The sequence below is a fragment of the Oncorhynchus nerka genome, linkage group LG12 (assembly GCF_034236695.1).
Source record: "Oncorhynchus nerka isolate Pitt River linkage group LG12, Oner_Uvic_2.0, whole genome shotgun sequence".
Lineage (NCBI taxonomy): Eukaryota > Metazoa > Chordata > Actinopteri > Salmoniformes > Salmonidae > Oncorhynchus > Oncorhynchus nerka.
Window position 1 is genome coordinate 26696034 of NC_088407.1, and position 25798 is coordinate 26721831.

General features: G+C 43.8%; 1 pseudogene; it reads left to right on the plus strand.

Annotated features, from left to right (window-relative positions):
• The first annotated feature begins 9489 nt into the window (after positions 1-9489).
• LOC115138032 (uncharacterized) lies at positions 9490-20448 on the plus strand (annotated as a pseudogene).
• Positions 20449-25798: the final 5350 nt, after the last annotated feature.

The window sequence follows — 25798 nt, forward strand, 5'->3', positions numbered from 1 at the left end:
TTACTGAACCAAGATCCTGATGCACTGAATTATGCTGCCCTGAATTTCACCTCCAAGAAAAAGAAGAGGGAGAGAAGAAGAGAGAAGGAGCGGGAACAGTCTACCTCTGTAGAACAACACTTCTCAAATTAGGTTATTTCGTTTCTGAGATGCATAGTATTTCAGCAGATTTCAGAGTTTCTGCAGTGAACAGCGAGGATATGCTGAAGGTGGGCTACAGTAAGCGCCCCTGTGGTGGCTTGACGTTATCCAGATAACCCAGAAGAGACTGGCTGGACAGAGATGAGCATCCTGTTGGGCTGACACTATTGTGTTGATCTTATATTATCTATGCTTTCAAATGTAATGCAGCGAAGGTTAGAATTTCACTTTTTTGGGATGAAGTGTAAAGTTTAGCAAAAGCCTGGCCTTCATTTTCAGAGGATAGATATTGTTGTTTTAACAACCCACTCCCCTTTAGGCAGTAAGGAACGGTCAAGGCCTACGCCTTTAGAGAAGGCCTAAGAATTTATAAAATAATTGTTGTGGGTTTTTTATATGAATATCTATTTAATCTTTTCAATAATATTTGAAAAAATATCCAATCATGATTTTTCTTTCATGGTCTCTGCTCTGATAAATATGACTAGATAGCTCCCCATTGGCTAGGTCCTCAGAAGCTCGATAGAAGGCATCTGCCATTCAACCGTATTAGAGCAGAATGTTGGAGTTTAAGCGGAATCAACCAATCACATTTTGACTTGTTCATAGAGTCCATTTGTGACCAACCATTTGTGACCAACAGGCTCGATTCAGTCTTATGCAGCAACATTTGAAATTGTGATTTTGACATTGGATAAAAGTAGATACTCAGAGCTAGAAAATGGTATATCGTTCACTACAGTTGAGGAACAATGGGAAAGTAATTCTGCTTTGAAAGTTGATCAACTTGAAACCCCACTTTTGAGAAAATGTCCCTTGAATGTTTTAGTACACCTACAAAGAGAGCACCTACCCACCTACCCAAATAATGACCATATCATATAGCTGACAACGTTTTAACTTGAACTAATTTGTATTTATTATTTCAGGAAAATAAAATCATAACAAGATCATTATTTACAAGTTAATGGCGAGCTAGTGTGTCACACCCTGATCTGTTTCACCTGTCCTTGTGCTTGTCTCCACCCCCTTCAGGTGTCGCCCATCTTCCCCACTTATCCCCTGTGTATTTATACCTGTGTTTTCTGTCTGTCTGTGCCAGTTCATCTTGTTTGCCAAGTAAACCATTTTTTTTCTCAGCTCCTGGTTTTCCCAGTCTCTTTTTTTCCTCATCCTCCTGGTTTTGACCCTTGCCTGCCCTGACTCCGAGCCCGCCTGCCTGACCACTCTGCACGAGTGCTGACATGCAACTACACATAGACAATTACCCACAAAACCAAAATGGAAAATGGCAACCTAAATAGGATCCCCAATCAGAGACAACAATAAACAGCTGCCTCTAATTGGGAACCAATTCAGGCCACCATACACCTACATTTACCTAGACATACCAAAACCCCATAGATATACAAAAATCATAGACAAGACAAAAGTACACGTCACACCCTGACCTAACCAAAATAATAAAGAAAACACAGATAACTAAGGTCAGAGCGTGACAGTAACCCCCCCCCCAAAGGTGCGGACTCCCGGCCGCAAACCTAAACCTATATGGGAGGGTCTGGGTGGGCATCTAACTTCGGTGGCGGCTCTGGTTCTGGATGCCACACCCCTTCTTTACACTGAGTCCGCTCTTGTATCACTGACCCGTGGATCATTGTCGGAGGCTCTGGACTGCGGATCCTCGCCGTAGGCCCCGCGCTGGGTACCCTCGCTGTGTGGATCATCACCGGATGTTCTGGACTGGGGACCGTCGCTGGAGACCCCGGGGTGGGGACCGTCGCTGGAGACCCCGGGCTGGGGACCGTCGTTGGGGGTTCCGGACTGTGGCCCGTCGTTGGGGGTTCCGGACTGTGGCCCGTCGTTGGAGGTTCCGGACTGTGGCCCGTCGTTGGAGGTTCCGGACTGTGGCCCGTCGTTGGAGGTTCCGGACTGTGGCCCGTCGTTGGAGGTTCCGGACTGTGGCCCGTCGTTGGAGGTTCCGGACTGTGGCCCATTGAGGTTCCGGACGCTCTGGACTGCCTACTGTCGCCGGACACTCTGTACTGCCTACTGTCGCCGGACGCTCTGGACTGGCTACTGTCGTTGGACGCTCTGGACTGGCTACTGTCGCCGGACGCTCTGGACTGGCTACTGTCGCCGGACGCTCTGGACTGGCTACTGTCGCCGGACGCTCTGGACTGGCTACTGTCGCCGGACGCTCTGGACTGCCGATGTGCACTGTAGGCCCGGTGCGTAGTGCCGGCACTGGTGGTACCGGGCTGGGGACATGCACCTCAGGGCGAGTGAGAAGAGCAGGAACAGGGCGTACTGGACCCTGGAGGCGCACTGTAGGCCTGGTGCGTGGTGCCGGCACTGGTGGTACCGGGCTGGGGACACGCACCTCAGGGCGAGTGTGAGGAGCAGGCACAGGACGTACTGGACTGTGAAGGCACACTGGAGACACAGTACGCAGAGCCGGCACAGGATATCCTGGTCCAAAGAGGTATACTGGAGACCAGGAGCGCTGAGCCAGCACCCTCCTTCCTGGCTGGATGCCCGGCCAATGCGAGGAGCTGGAATAGAGCGCACCGGGCTAGAATAGCGCACTGGAGTCACTGTGCGCTCCCCACAGAAAGCTCAGGTCTCCTACCTGACTCATGCAATCTCCTCATGTGCCCCACCCCAAAAATGTATTGGGGCTACCTCTCGGGCTTCCGTGCTAGCCGTGTACCTTCATATCGCCGAGGTTCCTCTATTCTCCGGTATTTCTACTTATAGTATCGCCGTTCTGCTTTTGCTGCCTCTAACTCCTCCTTAAGACTGCGATACTCCTCCGGCTGTGTCCAGGGTCCTGCTCCGTCTAATAACTCCTCCCAAGTCCATTTCACATTTTTACAAAAACATACGGAAACTTTCGCCTTTCTCGAATCATGATTCGAATCATAGCGAGCAAGTAGTTTTCCCACAGTTTAAGCTAGCTAGTGTTTGTTGTAGACTAGTGTGTTTTATGAGAGTGAATCAACGTTGCATTTAACCATTAAATCACTGGTTTGTGTGTGTGCTTAATTTGCTAAAAATGTTTGCAATGGGAAGTAATAGTTGTACATTAGGATTGGGAAATACTTTTTTGTGTTCTTATGAATGAGACCTACTGGATATTATATCAGAGTGAATGGACTGCTTATTCTTTGGCATCATGCTGTGTGTGACTGCTGTCTTTCTATCGGGCCTATGTATTTTTGCAAAATGTGCACTCTCCTACATGGAGTGAGCTTGGTATTTTTACTTTTTATTTTTTTTTAAATTAGGATCCCCATTAGCTGTAGCTGGTAGGTATTACGGTCGCTGTCATTTCAGCATTCTGAGCCTGTGAAATGCACATCCTGTTGAAACAGCGCTCCTGTTGTCTATTTTGGTGATAGTGTGATAGTGATGGTGTTAGGCTACCATAGGTAGTGTAAGCAATGTGGCTGTTGTTGCTGCTAACGTTAGTGTGGGTGCTATCTCAGTTGTTCCAATTCCAGCCAATAGTTAACTACTCCAGGAGGTCTTTCTGCCCACGACAATAAATAAACCCAACTGTGAGGAGAATCTCGCAGTGAGAACGGATTTAGATGTCGAATATCTACTGTAATCCAGACACTTTTCAAATTGTATTACTTTAAAGTGGACAAAATATGTTTGACCAACTGTACGTTTGATCAATTATGACTATTTAAAAGTCTGCAAATCTCTATGATGATAAACTACACTCTACAACTAAAACATCTTATCATTCTCTCTATCAAACCAAATGCAAGAGTGGAACATCAGTGGTTGGTGATAAGATTATTTGTATCTGTGGTCATTGTATTCAGCTATGGTTGTCATTATGTCCGCCCATAATCTCAAATTACTTTCATCTCTCTTATTTGAAGATTCAGTCCTTCATTCATGGTCTGGCAGTGTAGATCTAAACACAGAATGGAACGCATATATGTACCAGCCCTCGTCCTCTACGGCTTCTGTAAGTGACTGTATCTTCAGTTCAGATTTTGTGATTCATCAATAGATTTGGTCTCTCACATAGTTGTGACGTTTTACTCACAACTCTTTCTTAACTTTTGTTCTCTCTCTTTCAGATCTGACCCGTGTTGTGTGTGTCTCTCCGCCACCCTTAATTGTGGTACATTCAGGAGAAAATGTCACCCTGCAATGCATCAATGTCCTTAAAAAACCCGGACAAGTCGGCTGGTTCAAGCAAGTCAACGGCTCAGAGCCGCTGTGCATCACGTCTATGTGGAGCTCCGTGCCAACTGTTCATCATCAAAATGGATTTCAGGGCAATCATATGAAAATGGTCATGACCAATATAACTATCTTTCTCACAATCACAAAGGTGGAAGTAGCTGATTCTGGTCTGTACTTCTGTGGAATGTTGGATAACTATTTAATCTTCACCAACGCGACTGTCCTGAAGGTGCAAGGTAATCTTTTCAATACATTGTCTGCTATGACACCAAATGCACAACCATTTATTCTAGGTATATGATATAATTTTGACTTAATTAATGTTGGAGATACAATACTATCTAGTATTACAGTTTGAATAACAGTAGAATATTTAACTCACCTAAATGTTCAAAAGGTCACAAAGATTATGACAAGGAGTCTACAGAGCACCATGAAGAAGGTATATTCATTCTGTAATTTTAAGTGAGAATCTTTCAGAAATTAATTGATATGATGTACCATGAAAGTACCACAGAATAGAAATAAAGTACAATAGCAGCTTATATCAACCTCGCCTGAGAATTCGTATCATTTCAGTTGCTGATCCACAGATGAGAATCCTGGTCCTTCTCTCCATCACAAGAACTGGAGTTCTCCTCTGCTGTCTGACCACCTTCATCATCATCTACACCGCCAGGAAATAGATAAAGCTAAGGCCAATATCAATAGAGTATATGCAGTATGAATCTTGCTTTCGCCAAGCACTGTATATGCACCTGTTGTATGTAAGAATTAATAAATAGTACTGTGAAAATTGATACTGACTGAAGTCGATATGTTTTGAGTGCACGGGTCAGAGGTTTTCATGAAGGAAAAGAGTTGACAAATGTATTAATAAAGTTAACATTTTTGTAAGGTTACAAAGTATCTGCATATTTTCCACTTGTTGAATGCTTTCGGGAATTTAAAGGTTTTTAGCTCATTGTTTGTATTCTTTACATACATAGTTTGAACATCTTGTTGAGCAGCAAAGGTGCTTGGTGTTTATCATCCAGATAAACAGATGAAGAGAAGTGTGGATAGAATGTGTGTTGTTTTGATGCACTGAGGGTTGTACAGTTCTTTCAGAAAGTATTCACACCCCTAGACTTTTTCCAAATGTTATTGTGTTAAAAATGGATTTAATTGTCTTTTTTTTAACACAAAATACTCTGCTATGTTAAAGTGGAAGAATTTTTTTTACATTTGTAAAAACTTAATGTAAAATTGAACCCTAACTAACGTATCTTGATTCACTAAGTATTCAACCCCCTGAGTCAATACATGTTGGAATCACCTTTGCCAGCGATTAAAGCTGTGACTATTTCTGTCATGTATTGTCATGTTATGTCTTGTTCCTGTTCTTTCTCTTCACTTCGTTTCCCCCTGCTGGTCGTTTTAGGTTACCTTCTCTCCCTTTCCTTCCCCCAGCTGTTCCTCATCTCTTCTAACTACCTCGTTTACTCTCTCCCACCTGTTCCCTTTTTTCCCTCTGATTAGGTCTCTATTTCTCTCTCTGTTTCTGCTTCTGTCTTTGTCAGATTCTCGTTTGCTTCACCCTTGTCCCGTCCTGTCGTAATCTGCCTCTTCATCAGATGCTACATGTGATCAGGTACCTCTGTCCTCTACAACCCGCGCCTACCCGGAGAGACCAGCAGTCTGTTGCCGCTAACCCTGCTATTCTCCTCTACTGCTAGAAGGGGACTCTCCTGTAAAGATCAGAGGACTTTATGATTTATTTGTCGCCCTCTCTGCGGGTTGTCTATTTCGTCTACCGATACATCTGAAGAGGATTTATGTCTTCCCTGTGTTTGGACATTAAAAGACTCTGTTTCTGTTAAACCGCTTTTGGGTCCTCACTCACCTGCATAACAATTTCTGGGTAAGTCGCTAAGCGCTTGCCACACCTAGTTTGTGCAACATTTGCCAATATTATTTTTCAAATTCATCAAGCTCTGTCAAATTGGTTGTTGATCATTTCAACTCAATATCAGGAAGTTGATCTTAATGATTTGTACACGCAGTGGATATTGAATGGTTGTTTTATAATTGACTGTTGTTGTTGTTGCTGTGCTCTGTCCCCGTATTCCAAGCAGTAGTCAAAAATACCCTTCTGGCAGGCTTCATGGTCAGGGTCTGAGGTAGAGTAGGAGGGACCAGTGAGCAACGTATCACCACCTTCTCAAATCCCATTGCATGAAATATTTAGAGGAGAGGGACCTCTGGCTTTCTCATCCAATGAGTTTAGAGAAGGAGGCGAGAAGAGAGGCGAGAGGACGTGAGGAGTTTGCAATTGAGATTCACCACTGCTGAGGTGAACAAGACTAGCCTCATGACGTAACATTTGTCGTGGAGACAGTGGAATATTTTTTAAAGAACAACTATTTAGAATCGATTCCCTGTATGTTACCATCTTTTGAAATTAAAGATGACATAGCCCTTGGGTAATATATCGAATTATGTGGATTGAGTTGTGTATTGGAATTGTATTGTGTATGGCGGAGATCTTTGTGAGCTATACTCGGCTTTGTCTCAGGATGGTAAGTTGGTGGTTGAAGATATCCCTCTAGTGGTGTGGGGGCTGTGCATCGGCAAATTGGGTGGGGTTATATCCCGCCTGTTTGGCCCTGTCCGGGGGTATCGTCGGATGGGGCCACAGTGTCTCCCGACCCCTCCTGTCTCAGCCTCCAGTATTTATGCTGCAGTAGTTTAGGTGTCGGGGGGCTACACAAACACAGCAACGTAGTCTTTTTTTCGTGATCTCTCATTCATTATTTACACTCAAATGAAAAGATGGATAGAATGCCCTCCCATGATAGTGTTATTGAGGTGGTGCATTGTTCTAGTGGCCTAACATCACACTTGAGCATAGAAGGTATTTAGATCGTCTGGTAGGCTTGCGTCACCGGACAGCTAACAGCTGCGTTTCCCTTTGTAATCTGTGATAGTTTGCAAGTCCTGCCACATTCGACGAGCATCAGAACCGGTGTAGTAGTATTCTGTCTTGGTCCAGTTGGTGCTAGTGAAACAGTCGTGTAGCTTAACATCCGCTTCATTGGAACACCTCCGCATTGAGGGTGTAGCTGGTACTTCCTGTTTGAGTTTTTTGCTTGTAAGGAGGAATCAGGATGATACCGCTCCTGTCCCAGCCTCCAGTATTTATTCTGCAATAGTTTGTGTCGGGGGTCTAGGTTCAGTCTGCTATATTTGGAGTATTTCTCCTGTCTCATCCAGTGTCCTGTGTGAATTTAAGTATAATGTTTCTTTCTTTCTTTCTCTCAGAGGACCTGAGCCCTAGGACCATGCCTCAGGTCTACCTGGCCTGATGACTCCTTGCTGCCCCCAGTCTACCTGGCCGTGCTGCTGCTCCAGTTTCAACTGTTATGCCTGCGGCTATGGAACCCTGGCCTGTTCACCGGACATGCTACCTGTACCAGACCTGCTGTTTTCAACTCTCTAGAGACAGCAGGAGCAGTAGAGATACTCTGAATTATCGCCTATGAAAAGCCAACTGACATTTACTCATGAGGTGCTGACCTGTGGCACCCTCAACAACCACTGTGATTATTATTACTTGACCCTGCTGGTCATCTATGAACATTTGAACATCTTGGCCATGTTCTGTTATAATCTCCACCCGGCACAGCCAGAAGAGGACTGGCCACCCCTCATAGCCTGGTTCCTCTCTAGGTTTCTTCCTAGGATCGGACCTTTATAGGGAGATTTTCCTAGCCACTGTGCTTCTACACCTGCATTGCTTGCTGTTTGGGGTGTTAGGCTGGGTTTCTGTACAGCACTTTGAGATATCAGCTGAGGTAAGGAACTTTTAACCAAACGCATAATACTTGTGGTGGTATACTGTACTTTATATTTAAGTGGAAATAACACATATATAAATACATTTTCTGCAAATACATTTTTGGGTACTTTGTGTTTATAATAGCGTCACTGATAGGCCTATTTATATTCCGCTGTGGTAAACTCATCTCATTCTTTCTCTCTCTGATGAATACGAGCAACCTGAACCACAGGAAGACTGACCTGGAGCTCTTATCTCTCACCACACTGATCTGTTGTTCTGTTTAAACCCCCCCTCTCTCTCAGTTCTCTTCACACCTCTCCACCTCTCTCTCTCTCTCTCTCTCTGCATCTAAGTCACACTCTCTCTTCTTCTTTCCACCAATCAGGCCCCACATCTCTTTCCATCCATAACTCCAGACTAAAAACACCTGACCGGCCCAGATGGCATCCCTAGCCGCATCCTCAGAGCATGCGCAGACCAGCTGGTTGGTGTGTTTACAGACATATTCAACCAATCCCTATCCCAGTCTGTTGTCCCCACATGCATCAAGATGGCCACCATTGTTCCTGTTCCCAAGAAAGCTAAGGTAACTGACCTAAATGACTATCGCCCCATTGCACTCACTTCTGTCATCATGAAGTGCTTTGAGAGACAAGTCAAGGATCATATCACCTCCCCCTACCTGATACCCTAGACCCACTCCAATTTGCTTACTGTCCCAATAGGTCCACTGACAGTGTGTAGTGTGATGCAATGGCCATCACACTGCACACTGCCCTGTCCCATCTGGACAAGAGGAACACCATAGTACCTTCCAAACGTGTCATTAAGCTTGAGACCCTGGGTCTCTACCCCGCCCTGTGCACCTGGGTCCTGGACTTCCTGATTGGCCGCCCCCAGGTGGTGAAGGTAGGAAACACCATCTAAACCCTGCTGATTGTCAACACTGGGGCCCCACAAGTGTGCGTTCTCAGCCCTCTCCTGTACTCCCTGTTCACCCATGACTGCATGGCCATGAACGTTTCCAACTCAATCATCAAGTTTGCAGACAACACTACAGTGGTAGGCCTGATTACCAACAACGAAGAGACGGCCTACAGGGAGGAGGTGAGTGCCCTCGGAGTGTGGTGTCAGGAAATAACCTCTCACTCAACATCAACAAAACAAAGGTGATGATCGTGGACTACAGGAAACAGCAGAGGGAGCACCCCCCCATCCACATTGACGGGACAGTAGTGGAGAAGGTGGAACGTTTTAAGTTCCTTGGCGTACACATCACGGACAAACTGAAATGGTCCACCCACACAGACAGCATGGTGAAGAAAGCGCAACAACACCTCTTCACCATCAGGAGGCTGAAGAAATGTGTCTTGTCATCTAAAACACTCACAAAATTTAACAGATGCACAATCGACAGCATCCTATCGGGCTGTATCACTGCCTGGAACAGAAATTACATCGCTCTCAACCGCAAGGCTCTCCAGAGGGTAGTGAGGTCTGCACAAAGCATCACCGGGGGCAAACTACCTGCACTTCAGGACACCTACACCCCCCGATGTCACAAGAAGGGCAAAAAGATAATTCAAGGACAACAACCACTCGAGCCACTGCCTGTTCACCCCGCTATCATCCAGAAGGTGAGGTTAGTAGAGGTGCATCAAAGCTGGGACCGAGAGACTGAAAAACAGCTTCTATCTCAAGGCCATCAAACTGTTAAACAGCCATCGCTAACATAGAGAGGCTGCTGCCAACATACAGACTCAAATCTCTGGCCACTTAAATAAATGGACTTAAGAAAGGTAACACCAGTCACTTTAAATAACACCACTTTAATAATGTTTACATATTCTACATTACTCATCTTATATGTATAAACTGTATTCTACACCATCTATTGCATCTTGCCTAAGCCACACGCCATTGATCATCCATATATTTTTATGTACATATTCTATTCATCCCTTTACATTTGTGTGTATTTGGGTGTATAAGGTAGTTGTTGTGAATTTGTTTGATTACTTGCTAGATATTACTGCGTAGTCAGAACTAGAAGCACAAGCATTTCGACTACACTCACATGAACATCTGCTAACCATGTGTATGTGACCAATAAAATGTGATTTGATTTGATAACCAAACTACACCAGGTTCTAGACTAGAAAGTTGTGTTCAACGTAAGAGGAGTACAAACAAAGACAAACACTATTATATTTATTTACTGTTGTTATCATAATTGTTTTGCTGAAGTTAATTGAATGTGTATGTATAATGGTGACACTGATAGGCCTAGTTATTTTCCACTGTGGTAAACTCATCTCATTCTCTCTCTCTGCTGAAGACGAGCAACCTGAACCACAGGAAGACTGACCTGGAGCTATCAGCTCTCACAACACTGAAATCTCTCTCTCACACTTTCGCGCTCTCTCTCTCACGCTCTCTCTCCCTCTCTGACACTATCTCTTGTGCTCTCTCTGTTCTCTTCACACCACTCTCTCTCTCATTTCAATTTAACTTAAGGGGCTTTCTTGGCAATGGAAACACATGTTTGCCTTGCTGAAGCAAGTGAAATATATAATAAACAAAAGTGAAATAAACAATACAAATTTACAGTAAACAATACACTTTAAAAAAACTTCCAAAAGAATAAAGACATGTCAAATGTCATATTATGACTATATACAGTGTTGTAATGATGTGCAAATAGTTAAATTACAAAATGGGAATAAAATAATAATAATACATAGGTTGTATCTCTCTATCTCTCTCTGTTCTCATCACACCTCTCTCTCTCTCCCTGATCTAAACCATAATACAGATGAATTTAATTGGATGCACGATGTACAATGATACTGTATGTTGGACACCTGGGGGTTTGGGACACCTGCACAATGCAATCTGCTTTTTAGTACAATAACCATACTTTAGTGGGCTATCTTTAAAAAGACCATAAATGTGTTCTATGCAACATCTTCAACACTTTGGAGCTCTTGTAGGCCTACTTCAGTTTTGGTGCATCCATTATGTATTTGCATGCAGAGTGAATTCATCCATAAACAATAGACTTACTGCTCTAATGTTGAGTGTACAGAGGCAGGTGTCAACCCTCTCTGCAGACTCTCATCTGATGCATTCGCTGCAGACGCTACATCCCCGGCCTGTGGTCAGTGTCACCTCGCTGGTATGAACAGGGATGGAAAATAACACACACCTCATACAAAGATCTCTGTGGTCAGAAGTTTCCACTCAACAACTAAACAAACAGACATTATGCCTTCACACATTTGGTATCAACTTTTCTTAGGTACTTTTGAGTTCACACCTCATCTATTAGTGTGACATTAACTGTTTGTTATGGTTTGATACCAATGCAGATCATTTGTCCCATTGTGTTTCTAAGGCCTGTGATGAGCCTTGTGATGTCTTTGGTCATCATGCACTTTTTCAATTTCTATATTTGTTCTGAACAGAGGGATTCAGAAGAAGTTGAAAACCAAATGTCACAGCTTTAATTTGACCTCTTACACTTATTGTAATGATCATCTGTGGTGGAAGAAGGTGAGGACCAAAGCGCAGCATGGTAAGTGTTCATGTTTTTTAAATAAAGCAATGAACACTGAACAAAACAATAAACGTGAAGTAATCAAACCGAAACAGTCCCGTGTGGCACTAACACTAACACGGATAATAAACACCCACAACTCAAAAGTGAAACCAGGCTCCCTAAGTATGATTCTCAATCAGGGACAACGATTGACAGCTGCCTCTGATTGAGAACCATACCAGGCCGAACACAGAAAATCCCAAATCATAGAAAAAAGAACATGGACAACCCACCCAACTCACGCCCTGACCATACTAAAACAAAGACATAATAAAAGAACTAAAGTCAGAACGTGACACTTACAGCCCACGGATTTCATTTCTCATTTCTCATTGTTTAGGAGGACAGGAGGATTCAGTAAGGCCATGCACTCATCAAGGCGTAGTTAACTTTTTCTAAAACCGTCATCTACCTACAACATCAACCAAATGACAAGTGTGCTTCCAAATATTGGGCACTACATTTGACCAGGATGCAATGTTGAGCAGAGCCCTATGGGCCTTGGTAAAAAGTACACTGTACACTCTGAGAAAAAAGGGTGCTATCTAGAAACTTAAAGGGTTCTTCAGCTGTCCCCATATTATAACCCTCTTAAGAACAATGTTTGGTTCCAGGTAGAACCCTATCCACAGAGGGTAATATATATATATACATATATATAGTATATACAGCCGGTCTCCTGTAAGCACAAAATGAGCCCACTACTATGCTTTGGACAGGCGTGAAAGCCTTCTACACACCCTCTCTGTATGTGGTTTTCAGCAGGATGTCTGTGTGCTCTCACTGTTTTCTCTCATTGTTGTTGACAACAATGACAATTAGAAACACAGTCCACTGACATGTAAGACCCACACAGTATATTATCGCCAAAACTGACTAGAAGGCCAGGTTGAATTAATTATTGGACTACAATCATTAGCTCATAGTTTCTAAATAGCATTTATCTATTTATCCCAGGCTGCATCCAGAAGGTCTTGCCAGTTAACCGTTACACCCATACTAAACCGACAGGTGTTACACTTCAGTTAGAGCATGATTCTGTGAATAATAGGTAATGAGACTGACGTAAAAATAGACTTGTTTCATTCTGTAGTGTATGTTATTCCCCCATATTACACTCATGATGCACCATCACTGTTCCCCCTGGTACATATCAAGACCTGTTGTAAACCAAACAGACCTCCTATTGGTCATCAGGAGAACTGTAACTGTTACATGGGGTTGGGCCAAGTCTAAGGAAGATAACTGAGTCGGTTAGGACATCTACTTTGTGGAGTGGTAATTTTTCCAACAATTGTTTAAAGACAGATTATTTCACTCTATCACAATTGCAGTGGGTCAGAAGTGTACATATACTAAGTTGACTGTGCCTTTAAACTGCTTGGAAAATTCCAGAAAGGATGTTATGGCTTTAGAAGCTTCTGATAGGCTCATTTAAGTCATTTGAGTCAATTGGAGGTGTACCTGTGGATGTATTTCAAGGTCTACCTTCAAACTCAGTGCCTCTTTGTTGTACATCATGGGAAAATCATAAGAAATCAGCCAAGACCTCAGAAAGAAAATTGTGGTCTGGTTCATCCTTGGGAGCAATTTCCAAACACCTGAAGGTACCACGTTCATCTGCACAAACAATAGTACGCAAGTTTAAACACCATGGGACCACGCAGCCGTCATATCGCTCAGGAAGGAGACACGTTCTGTCTCCTAGAGATGAACGTTTTTTAGTGTGAAAAGTGAAAATCAATCCCAGAACAACAGCAAAGGACCTTGTGAAGATGCTGGAGGAAACAGGTACAAAAGTATCTATATCCACAGTAAAACGAGTCCTATATCAACATAACCTGAAAGGCCACTCAGCAAGGAAGAAGCCACTGCTCCAATACCGCCATAAAAACGCCAGACTACACTTTGTAACTGCACATGGGGACAAAGATCATACTTTTTGGAGAAATGTCCTCTGGTCTGATGAAACAAAAATTAATGATGGAACTGTTTGGCCATAATGACCATCATTATGTTTGGAGGAAAAAAGGGGGGTGCTTGCAAGCCGAAGAACACCATCCTAACCGTGAAGCACGGGGGTGGCAGCATCATGTTGTGGGGGTGCGTTGCTGCAGGAGGGACTGGTGCATTTCACAAAATAGGTGGCATCATGAGGATGGGAAAATGATGTGGATATATTGAAGCAACATCTCAAGACATCAGTCAGAAAGTTAAAGCTTGGTCACAAATGGGTCTTCCAAATGGACAATGACCCCAAGCATACTTCCAAAGTTGTGGCAAAATGGCTTAAGGACAACATAGTCAAGGTATTGGAGTGGCCATCACAAAGCCCTGACCACAATACCATACAAAATGTGTGGGCAGAACTGAAAAAGCATGTGTAAGCAAGGAGGCCTACACACCTGACTCATTTACACCAGCTCTGTCAGGAGTAATGGGCCAAAATTCACCCAACTTATTGTGGGAAGCTTGTGGAAGGCTACCTGAAATGTTTGATCCAAGTTAAACAATTTCAAGGCAATGTTACCAAATACGGATTGAGTGATTGTAAACTTCTGACCCACTGGGAATGTGATGAAAGAAATACTAGCTGAAACAAATCATTCTCTCTACTATTATTCTGACATTTCACATTCTCAAAGTAAAGTGGTGATACTAACTGACCTAAGACAGGGAATTTTTACTAGGATTAAATGTCAGGAATTGTGAAAAACAGAGTTTAAATGTATTTGGCTAAGGTGGTTGTAAACTTCAGACTTCAACTGTATATATTCTCATCCCATTCCTTTACTAGATTGTGTGTATTAGGTGTTGTTGTGGAATTGTTAGATATTACCTGTTAGATACTGCTGCATTGTCAGATCTAGAAGCATGAGAATTTTGCTACACTCACAATAACATCTGCTAACCATGTGTATGTGACCAATACAGTTTGATTTGATAAGCAAACTGGAACTAAGTCTTTATCAATATGTCAAAAGAGTGGTATTGTGTCAGGCAATGTCGGAGACACAGTGATTTTGCACTGCTTTCATAAAATGTTACCTTTATTCAACTAGGCAAGTCAGTAAAGAACAAATTCTGATTTACGATGATGGCCTACACTGGATAACGCTGAACCAATTGTCCACCACCCTATATTACTCCCAATCACAGCCAGTTGTGAAACAGCCGGGATTTGAACCAGGGTGTCAGTAAAGACCTATATAGTACTGAGATGCAGAGCCTTAGACCGCTACGCCACTCGGGAGCCCAGCAACATTGCTGTATTGTTCTCTTGGTACATGAAAACCTTGGGAGATAAACTTCAGCTCTTCTCAACTGTCTTAACGTTTGAAAGGAACGCAACATTCTAAAGTGAGCTTAAGGATAACCCTCGCTTCTCAGTGGAAAATGGCCAATGAAATAATGACCTACGGATCTCACACATGCAGCTGTCAGATTCAGGCACATACTACTGTGGGAGCTCTGATAGCAATAACATGGAGTTTGGAGAAGGAGCCATTCTCATAGTGAAAGGTAAAGAAAAAGTTCAATCATGGTTCTCCCAAGTGGCATGGTGGTCTAAGGCACTACATCGCAGTGCTAGCTGTGCCACTAGAGATTCTGGGTTTGAGTCCAGGCTCGAACGAACGGGAGACCCATGGGGCAGCACACATGTGGCCCAGTTTTGTCCGGATTAGGGGAGTGTTTGTCCGGCAGGGATGTCCTTGTCCCATTGCACACTAGCGACTACTGTGGTGGGCCGGGTGCAGTGCATGCTGACACGGTCGCCAGGTGTATGGTGTTTCCACCGACACATTGGTGCATCTGGCTTCTGGGTTAAGTGGGCATTGTGTCGAGAAGCGTTGCGGCTCGGTTGGGTGAAAACAGCAGGTCTGGGACAGGTAGCACGACCAGTGAACAGGTCAGGATTCCATAGCCATAAGAAATGTTTTTCAACAGAATGTAATGAATACACCCCTGATCACTCATAAACCCAATTCACTTTCATAAGAGCCTAGTTGTATTCCTTCTTGCATCTATGATCTCCCCATCCCCTCACATCATCCCTATGCTTGTGGACTTCAATACACAACACATCATCTGTACGTGACCAGGTGAAAAAACCTTTCAAAGCCAAACCATATCATAACCGCTACACACAGCCTACATCGTTGTCAGCATTTTAGCTAAAGTAACTTCATAGTCAACATAGCTAATTGAACTAAAGTGTTAGTAAACCTGCTACAATCATGCAGTAACATTACAGTGTGCAGTCAGTTAGCAGTTTAGCACTTACACCGGTGGGCCCCGGGGGCAATGAATTAGGAAAACCAAAAGCTTACCTTGACTTGGAAGAGTTCCAATGTTGTGTTGGATAGTCATAGCCAGCTAGCTAACATAGCATCTCTTTGTTTGAGCAGAGTGTTTCAGTGGGCTAAACTAGCTAGTTGCATTTGCTAGATAAGTAAGTGAAAGTGAAAAAAAGGATAACATCTCTTTCCATCTCTCTCTTGCTTCTCCTTCATTTTTCAAGAAATGTATTTGCTCAAAACTGTTAAACTATTGTCTTTCTCTCTCTTTGAGTCAACTACTCACCACATTTTATGCAATGCAGTGCTAGCTAGCTGTAGCTTACGCTTCCAGTTCCAGAATCAATCTCTGATCCTTTCATTGGGCGGACAACATGTCAGTTTATGCTGCAAGAGCTCTGATAGGTTGGAGGACGTCCTATGGAATTTGTCATAATTACTGTTTAAGTCTATGGAAGAGGGTGAGAACCATGAGCCTCGTAGGTTTTGAATTGAAGTCAATGTACCCAGAGGAGAACGGAAACTAGCTGTCCTACGACTACACCATGTTGCTACCCTACAGAGTGCTTTTGAGGCTACGGTAGACCTTCATTCCAAAATAGTATGTTTTAATCAATTATTTGGTGACGTGATTATATTTAGAATAGTGTTATCAAAAAAGTATAACTTTTTAAATGATTTAACATTTTTATATTCATGAAATTTACAGAGGAGGATGGTCCTCCCCTTCCTCCTTAGGGGAGCCTCCACTGGTAGCTCTGAATCTGAGTAACAAGGAAAAGAGGTCTAGAAGACAGAGAAGCAACATGGAAGAGAAGGTGTACTCTGGGATCAGACAGCAGAACAATTAAAACAGATTTCCATTCAAATTAATGAGCTTCATTAACTGTATTAGCTTTGTTATTGTAACTGCAGCTACTAATAATTGCTTCTCTGCCATTTGATATTGACTTGCTTGTGATAAGATTAATCAACTGTTCAACAATAATCAAGACAAAGGAAGTTTTATGTATTTATTTGGGCCGTCTGTAAGTTGTAGTGTTGAAAAGTGTTTCCTGTTCTCATGCCACTAACACCCCATCACACACACAGCAACTTATTTCCAGGTACATTGTGGTCTGTGATGAACACAAAATGAGGATGTATCTATGCTTTGTTAGGGCCTGCTGGCCTATTGCAAGCAATATCCTTATCTCGCTCTTTCTCAGCTCTTTACTCTCCCACTATCTCTTTTTCTCTTTCTGTGCTTTTCAGCCGGATGTCTCTGAACTCTCATTTCTCTCATACTGTAGGCTCTACTACTTACTCTTCAACTGACCATTTTAGCAACAGTAAACCAACAATTTTAAGGAGGCAGCTTAGCAATACCAAGTCAACTGAAATGTATGAAAAAACACAATGAGCTATGTATTAGGTAATTTGACGTAGAGATCAGTACAGTATTCTCAATCAGTGTGATTTTAGGCCACGAGAACCATGGACCTACTCAATAACAATATCATAGGAGGGCATTCCATCTATCTTTTCATTTGAGTGTAAATCTTGAAGGGGAGATCACTAGAATAAAACTACTGTATTGTATAAGCTGTGTTTGTCATATTTTCTTCATAGATGTCACATGTCTAAAGTGACTGATAGAAGCACTAGTGGATGACAGTGTCATAGCATGCATGTTCAAAACAGGTCACACAATAGTCTCTTAGACAACAGTAGCTGCAGTGATAAAGATTGAGGGAAATCGTGCTTCAAAAATGTGTGCTCAATTTGTACAAAACTAAACTATGAGACTCTACCTGTAGGACAATTCTGAGACTCTGAACTGTAAAAGATACACGTAAAGACCACAGTCGTGCCTGAATGAGGCGTCAACAAATATGATGCGGTCCAGTTCGACCAATCACCTGTAACTTCATTGTTGAAGTGTTGTCTACATGGGTGGACTCTTTCCACTCAAGACCCAAGTTGTGAAGAGCTGACAACTTTAAAGATGATCACACTGTGTCTGATATTTCCACTTCTCGTAGAGATGGGTAAGTACATCTTACACATTTTATATTTCTTGATTTGGAGACACAAGGTATGTCATTATTGTTCTACGGACACTATGACAATCCAAAGTTGTATTTAAGGTATGTAACAGCTAATATTTTTTCATGTTCTCTAGTTCATGGAGTAGCTGGGACTGAATCCTCATCCATCAGTCAGAAGAATGGTCTCATGTCAGCCAACGTTGGAGACGCAGTGGTTTTGGTCTGCTTCAACAAAGGCGAGGTGGGAGTAATGTTCTCCTGGTACAAGCAAACTTTTGAAACTATTCCTCAGCTCATCTCGACCATCTATAAGTATGACAGGAGTGCAACATTTTACTTGGAAAAGGAGTCATTCTCATCATAAAAGGTAAAGAGAAAGTCATTATTATTATTATTTACTTTTTGTAAATCCGAATATACAGATATGCACTGTAAATACGAGGTATTCTCAGATGAGATCTTTATTGAATAAATGTTGAGTTACAAACACTTGCCACAGGGATATTCTAGAGAGATGAAATAGTTTTTTTTGGCCTTCTTGTCAAGATCAGATTCCAGAAATATGACTATACTTCAGCAGCCTGTGTCTGAGTCGGTCCAGCCAGGAGACTCTGAACTGTACAATACACACTGAGACCTGTGCAGGAGAACACAGTGTCTATTGGTTTAGACATGGCTCAGGAGAATCCCATCCAGGAATCATTTACACCCATGGAGACAGGAGTGATCAGTGTGAGAAGAGCCCTGAGGCTGGGTCTCCTACACAGAGCTGTGTCTACAACCTCCCCAAGAGGAACCTCAGCCTCTCTGATGCTGGGACTTACTACTGTGCTGTGGCCTCATGTGGGGTGATACTGTTTGGGAACGGGACCAAGCTGGATGTTGAAGGTAGACTACATTTCCTAATGTATTAAGCTATTATTAAAAATACAAACATTACGGTTAATTATTGATTTGCGGTATCGACTACTTACCGTTGCAATATAGTGGAGGGATACAGTATACACTGAGTATACCAAACATTAGGAACATCTTCCTAATGTTGATATTTAAATGTCACCCCCACTCCCCTCCACCTTTTGCCCTCAGAACAGCCTCAATTAGTCAGTGCATGGACTATACAAGGTGTTGAATGCGTTCCACAGGGATGTTGGCCCATCTTGACTCCAATGCCTCCCACAGTTGTCTCAAGTTTGCTTGATGTTCTTTGGGTGTTGGACCATTGTTGATACACACAGGAGACTGTTGAGCGTGAAAAACCCTGCAGCGTTGCAGTTCTTGACACAAACCGGTGCACCTGGCACCTACTACCATATCCCATTCGGCACTTAAATATTTTTGCCTTGCCCACTCACACTCTGAATCACACAATCCATGTCTCAATTGTTTCAAGGCTTAAGAATCCTTCTTTAACCTGTCTGCTCCCCTTCATCTACACTGATTGAAGTGGATTTAACAAATTACATCAATACGAGATCATAGCTTTCACCTGGTCAGTCTTGTAACGTCTGCGACCAACTCACACTCCCAAACACTTAGATCCCAGAACGCAGCCCACTTTCCAGCTCACTCTCCAGATCCCAATCACCGGAATTCTAGTCACCTGTTCACACACCTGCATGTCATCATCCCACACTATTTAGTTCAGTTCCTTGCAACCCATCACTGTGAGGTATTGTTTGTTTTGAGACAAACTCCTTTTGGAGTGCTGGTTTTTTCTCGTCCTGCGCTCCTCCTGTGTATGATAGTTTTTGCCTGACTGACTCACAACGCCTATTCCCTGCCTGTACTGTTGCCATTTTGTACCAACTGTGTATGACCTTCTGCCTGCCCCTGGACCCAGCTACCTGCCTCCTCCCATGGTTCCTTCCAATAAACACCTGCTACGCTCTGTGCTTGAAACCAGCTCTCTCTCCTACCGTGTGCATTACAAGTCTATGGCATTTATAGAGCAATTTTATTATTTCAGATTGTGGCGTTGATCCACAGATGGAAATCCTGGTCCTTCTCTCCATCATAAGATCTGGAATACTCCTCTGCTGTCTGATCATCATAATCATCGTCTATATCACCAGGAAATAGATAAAGATAAGACCAGTGTCAATAGACTAGAGATGGGTTTTGGAATAAAGTTGGAGATATTGTATCATTGCTATGCATTGCAAATGATGATTAACTGAGATTGCTTTGTTGCTCGTATTGCATTTGAAAAATATTTGCCTGCGACTTTTAATTAAATTGAGCGTCATCATCCTTGCTTATGCTGTATGTGGTAATTGATTGAACTGCTCTCCTGAAAACCATGTATACAGAATATGCCTTTTTGCATGAATAAATATCCATTTTAACAACTGATACAGACTAAAATAGAATTCTTCCTTCTCTTGTGTTCTGTACATACAGTATGTCTGTATGAATGTTTGTCCAGAGGGTTTCTGCAGACACAACCTACTCTTACCATGCTAAACCCATCCACTCATCATGCACTCAGTGAACTGTTCACAGGTACCTGAACACTTTGGCCTAATGTGAGCTCAAAATGACGCCGTCTCTGCTTTGGACAGGCCTGGTTGGCCTTGACTCACTATGTGGTTTCAGCAGGATATCTATGTGGTCTCAGTGTGTTTTCTCTCATGTTTACATTGTTGATCACAACCATGACAATTAGAAATACAGTCCACTGACATACTTCATGCTATATAGCCTCTATCTATCACATGGGCCAGTTTCCCAGACACAGATCATGACTAGTCCTGGACCTAGAAGCATGTCCATGTTCAGTCCTTAACTACGATAATTGATTTAAAGTAGCAGTTGTATACATGTGTACTAGGCTACAGATAAAAGCCCTACCCACCCAGGTTCACCCCTGACCCCTACCAAACCTACAGGTGTTACACTTCAGATAGAGCATGATTCTGTGAATGGTAGTTAATGAGACTGACATATAAGTAGACTTGTTTAGTCCTGTCAGTGATTCCCACATATACACTCATGATGCTCCATCCCTGTTCACCCTGCTACATATCAAGACCTGTTGTAAACCAAACAGACCTCCTATAGGTCATCAGGAGAACTGTAACTGTGGTATGGGGTGGGGCCAACTCTATCACAACTAAGTTTGATACTAAGAGCATACAAAGGTATGTGCTGTATATGTAATGTATGCTTAAATGTTCTGCATGCTTACCAGACAACAGTATTACTTCAAACCCAATTACTGATGGACATTTATATTATTCTGTCCACGGTGAAACCTCAGGATTGGACAGCTTTGTCCAGACTTGCAATCAACACAATGTTTTTTTTAAAATGACATCATCAAAACACAAAAAATGTCCTTCACCCACCCTGCACAAAATATCCTATAAAATAAGCATTGGTCCACTTTAAACATTGATTAAATGAGTGATTTTCAGTTAGACCATGGTGAGCTGAATAATGCATTTACAATAATGACGCATGTGTCCAGTCAGACCAATCACCAATAATTGTAGAAGTGTTGTCTACATAGTAGACTTTTTCCACTTAAGACACATTTAGTAAAGAGGATGACAACATCAAAGATGGTCATGGCACTGTGTATCATACTTCCACTTTTCAGAGTGATGGGTAAGTCACACATATATATTTCTCTGCTTATAGGATGTACACCTTTATTGATACAATTCATACATGTATATTGAGGTATATAATGAAGTTCTGTACTTTTGTGTATTCTAGCTGTGGCACAATGCTTAGCCATCCGTCTCATGTCAGCCAATGTGGGAGACACAGTGACTTTGCACTGCTTTCATGAAGGCAATTTGACAATGCACTTCTTATGGTACAAGCAACCCTTTGGAAATAATCCTCAGCTCATGTCAACCTTTTATGAGTATGAAACGAATGCTATATTTTACCATGACTTTAAGGGTAACCCTCGTGTCTCAGTGGAAAGCGGCAATGGAATAAACCACCTAAAGATCTCAGACGTTGTAAGGGGTGTGTGTTGGTGGCAGGGAAGTCAGGCGCGGGAGGATGAACTTGGTATAAACGGAGTTGTTTAATAAATGCTGACAAAACTCCAAAACAACCAAAATGTACAAAATAACAAAGTGAGTACAAAACCCGTCAGACACCAACACTAAAGAGCACATCACATCCAATCAAAACAATCTCCGACAAGGACATGAGGGGAAACAGAGGGTTAAATACACAACATGGAATTGATGGGATTAGAACCACGTGTGAAGGAAGACAATACAATATGGTGGAATGTGGAGGATACATTCTTATTGTAAAAGGTACAAAATTCACATTTAGAGAGAAAATAACTAGTTACTTATGGACTGCAACTGAGGGAACATCTTGAGCACTTTCTCCACTTTACCGTCTGGATACAATGATACTGACTACAAAATGATGTATTCCCATAATCAAATATTATTTTATGTGTTCGACATATGTTTAATTAAGATCTAAACACATATATTTACTGACATATAAACCTTCTTATCAGGTTCAGGATCCAGAAACACCACCGTTGTACAGCAGCCTGTGTCTGAGTCAGTCCAGCCTGGAGACTGTGCCTCTGAACTGCACAATACACACTGAGACCTGTGCAGGACAACAGTGTTCTCTTGAGGTCCCCAAGAGGAACCTTAGCCTCTCTGATGCTAGTACTTAATGCTATGCTGTGGCCTCAAGTGGGGAGATACCATTCGGAAACGGGACTAGGCTGGAGATCAAGAGTAGGTGATTCATCTTACAAGTTTGTTCATATCTATTGTATAATATACTATGTTAAACTGTACACAGCACTAGTTATTTATATCACATAAGAAAACATGCAACCATCCTTGAAGTTACTATACTTCTAGCACAATATTTATTTTCACAGACAATGGAGCACACCCTCTTCTCTTGGTGTATTGACTGAGCCCAACGTTTGGTCTCTCGTTCATTCTGATCATTGTCCTTGGTAGCATCACGTACAAGATGAACAAGAGCAAGTGTCTGCAGTATAGAGGTAAGAGAAGTCCATACCAATTAAATCAATGATGTATGTAACAGGTAAAGTCCTTCATAGAAGTTATGTATGTCAGGGTTTACCAGAATTGGACCCAGAAGCAGACCAGGACAAGGTGAGTAAAAAGATGGTGAATATTTATTAATCAATGAGAACGTGGAGGTAGATAGTTCCGGGTGAAGGAGCGGGCAGCGGAGGTGGGTTGATGGGAGTGGATAGGCAGATCCAATGGATAACAACATACTGGCGACGAGCAGACAGGGATGGGGTATGGGTTCCGGGTAAATGGTGTTCATGGCTAACGATCCGGCAGGGAATGGATGTCAGGTCAGAGCTTTTGAAGGGGAGAGGTGATGATCAGGACAGGTGTGCAGATTACTGATGGGATACAGGTGCGGGTGAACATCGATCTCCCAACAAGGTAATTCGCCCGGCAACCAGACAGGGTGCGTTCCAGGACACCGGAAACACACTCCAGGACAGAAACACAGGCAAATACAGACTCAGGAAGCGGGATTCGTGACAGTACCCCCCCTCCGACGAACGCCACCGGGCGACTACCTGGAGCACCAGGGTGGAGGCGGGAGAAGTCACGAAGCAGGTCGTCATTAAGGATCTGACGCCGAGGAATCCAACTCCTCTCCTCTGGACCATATCCTTCCCAATCCATGAGATATTGGAAACTTTGACCCCGCCGTCTGGAATCCATTATGCGGCGCACTGTGTAGGCAGGACCACCTCCGATCATCCGAGGAGGAGGAGGACGAGGAGGAGGGGGCAACAGAGGACTGAGGAGAACCGGCTTGAGGCAGGAGACATGAAAGGTGGGGTGTACTCGAAGCGTTGCCGGCAATTTGAGTCGGACCACAACAGGGTTAATGATTCTCTCCACCACAAACGGACCAATGAACTTTGGTGACAGTTTCCCCGACTCAGTCCGTAGAGGAAGATCCCGTGTAGCCAACCAAACCTTATCTCCGATGGTATAAGCGGGAGCAGGAATACGGTGACGATTCGCCTGGATCTGATACCGGTCAGAAACTCTAAGGAGGACCTTCCTGGCCCGATGCCAGGTCCGGTGGCAACGGCGACTGTGGGCCTGGACAGAAGGAACCGAAAGATCCCTCTCCTGAGAAGGAAACAAGGGAGGTTGGTGTCCGTACAGGCATTGGAAGGGGGACATCCCAGTGGCAGATGAAGGAAGGGTATTATGGGCATACTCGACCCAGGGTAATTGAGATGACCAAGAGGTGGGATCAGAGGAGACAAGACAACGCAGCGTGGACTCCATCTTCTGGTTGGCTCTCTCCGCCTGACCATTAGATTGTGGGTGAAATCCAGAAGTGAGACTGACTGTAGCTCCAATGGCCAAACAGAAGGATCTCCAGACAGCAGAGGTAAACTGAGGACCACGGTCAGATAAAATGTCACTGGGCAATCCGTGGACCCTGAAAACCTCCCTAACCAGGATCTCGGACGTCTCCGTGGCAGATGGAAGCTTGGAGAGAGGGACAAAATGAGCAAACTTGCTGAATCTGTCCACAATGGTCAGAATGACCGTGTTCCCAACAGATGGGGGCAATCCCGTGACAAAATCCAGGGCCAGATGCGACCAAGGTCGCCGAGGAATAGGTAGGGGGTGAAGAAGCCCAGAGCTGGGCCGATTGGTACTTTTGTTCTGAGCACAAACAGGACACGCGGCAACAAACCTCCGGGTATCTTCTCCCATGGCAGGCCACCAAAATCGTCTGCGCAGTAGCGCCATAGTCCGAGCAACGCCAGGGTGACAAGCTATCTTGCTTGCGTGGGACCACTGAAGAACAGCAGAACGGACCGACTCAGGCACAAACAACCGACCGGGTGGACCGTTACCGGGGCCGGGCTGCGTCCGAAGGGCCGCCATCACATCCTCCTCAATCCTCCATGTAACGGATCCCACGACAAGGTTCTGGGGAAGAATCGTCTCAGTCTTGGCCCCACTCTCATCCGTCTTGGAGAACATCCGGGACAAGGCGTCCGCTTTGCCGTTCTTTGACCCAGGTCGGAACGTCAGGGAAAAATTGAAGCGTCCAAAAAACAAAGCCCACCTGGCCTGACGGGAGTTGAGACGTTTAGCCGATTGCACGCAAGCCAGATTCTTGTGGTCAGTCCAGACCACAAACGGTTGCTCCGCTCCCTCCAACCAGTGACGCCACTCCTCCAAGGCAAGCTTCACAGCGAGAAGCTCTCGGTTACCCACATCGTAGTTTCTCTCAGCTGGTGAAAGACGACAAGAGTAGAAGGCGCAGGGATGGAGTTTACCGTCAGTGGAGCTACGCTGGGACAGGATGGCGCCCACCCCCACATCAGACGCGTCCACCTCAACAACAAACTGATGGGAAGTGTCAGGTTGAGAGAGAATCGGCGCGTTGGTGAATCGGCTCTTCAAGTTCAGAAATGCTCGGTCTGCCTCAGGAGTCCAACAGAAAATTCTGGTGCAAGACGTCAGAGCAGTTAAAGGCGCGGCCACCCGGCTGTAATCACGGATAAACCTCCGATAGAAGTTCGCAAATCCCAGGAATCTCTGGAGCTGCAATCTCGTACCGGGCCGGGCCCAATCCCGAACCGCCCGAACCTTCTCTTGGTCCATCTTGATCTCACCCCTGGAGATGATGTACCCGAGGAAGGATGTAGTGTGGGCGT